Below are 1,891 nucleotides of genomic sequence, written 5' to 3' on the forward strand. Positions count from 1 at the left end.
AAAGACAGGCTTCAGAAATAGACAAAACTATAATCTTCAGGCACCTGATACTTCATTTAAAAAATTAAGATATGAACACCTATTCCCCAGTGTTGGTTTGGATTAAACAATGTCTTTTCTAATGCCAAATACTATATCCAACACAATGACTAAACTTGAATATGCTTTGCTCAGTAACCAAAGCTCCCTAGAAATGCTATCTGGTTGTCTGTTTGTATTTCGATGATTGTGCAATCTTTGACTCATATGTTAAGTAGGAACTCAGGTGTAAGGCAATGAGGAGTGTTTGAAAGGCTCTTTCCTGTAGTCCTAGTAATATGAGAAATTCGCCCCTCTTTTGAGAGAGGAATGTGCACAACCCAGGTGGTGCACAAATATTAGGATTTCTACTTACATTTATTTACACTAATTCATTTTCAAAAGTTATTTCAAGTGTTGTATAATTTACATAATATTTTAATAATTAATTCTTCTACTATGCACATAGAGAACACTTGTTCAAAATTTTTGACAGATATTTAAACAAGTTCAGAGAACACTGCTCTGAAAGTAAATTAGAAGAATAATCGTGAACTGTAGGTTCAGTACCAGAAAATACATATAATAATACATGCCAAGCTATCCTAACCATCCTGTCAGCTCAGGGTCACTTGCTCAGTTCTTCCCTTGCAATTTTCTAGACATACATATCACACCCTCCCACCATTACCTGCCCAAGTAGCCAGACCTCCTCTTACATTAAGTTGTATGAAATTGTTCTACAGCTAACTGATGATTTATATCTTTTTTTGGTCTTATGACCTCTGGGCATAGTAAAATTCAATTAAAAATCAATTACAGAATATAACTGGATATAACCTGTTTGGAAATGTAACACCAGAAATTAAAAACACTACTGGTTAAAGAAGAAATAAGAAGGAAATTCAAAGGGTATTTGGAGTTAAATGACAATGCAAGTACAACATATTAGCATTTGTAAAAAAGCAACATTTAGAGGTTTGTAGCTCATAATGCTAATATTAAGAAAGAAAAACATTCAATAAAAATATAAATGACCTCCAGTCCAACCTTAGAAACTAAGGAGAGATGGGCTAGGGATTTACACCTGCCTCACAAGTGTAAGGTCCTGAGTTCAATCCCCAGTAATGCCAAAAAAAAGGCAGGGAGAGAGAAATTAAACCCAAAATAAACAGAAAAAAAAGGTAATATCAAAGATAAAGATACAAATCAATGAAATCAAAATAAAATATGCTAGAGAAAACCTTGTGAAGCTAAAAGCTTATTATTTGAGATTAGTATACTTGCAGCAAAAATAAAGATGAGAAAGAGAAGGTACAAATAACCAACATCAAAATAAAAGATAACATTATGAATAACTTCAGGCCAATAATTTTGAATCATAGATAAAATACACAAATCCTTCAAAGTCTCAGATTATCAAAGCATTCTTAAGTAGAGCAAGATAAATGGTTTCTTTTACCTATTAAAGAAATTTACCTACTAGTTTAAAACCTTTTATTTTTAAAACTCCCAGTGAGTTTCATTAGGGAATTCTACAAAACATAAAAGAAAAAATAATATCAAGTTTACCCAAATTCTTCCAGAAAACTAAAAAGAAGGGACTACTTCCCCATTAATTCAGGGAGGGTACTTCACTCTGATACCTCATCCAGAAGTCTTTCCAGTAAAAGATAGGTACAAACTGATATCCTTTATAAACATAGAATAAAAACACTAAAAATATAATATATTATTACCAAGTTAGGCTTACCCCAAGAATACAAGTTTGGCTTAATACTGAAAAAATTAGTCACCAGGGGCTGGGGATTTAGCTCAGCGGTTCAGTGGCCTGCCTTGCAAGCACAAGGACCCGAGTTCAATCCCTGGCACA

The sequence above is a fragment of the Fukomys damarensis genome, unplaced genomic scaffold (genome assembly GCF_012274545.1).
Source record: "Fukomys damarensis isolate Sample0158 unplaced genomic scaffold, DMR_v1.0_HiC HiC_scaffold_29, whole genome shotgun sequence".
Classification (NCBI taxonomy): Eukaryota; Metazoa; Chordata; class Mammalia; order Rodentia; family Bathyergidae; genus Fukomys; species Fukomys damarensis.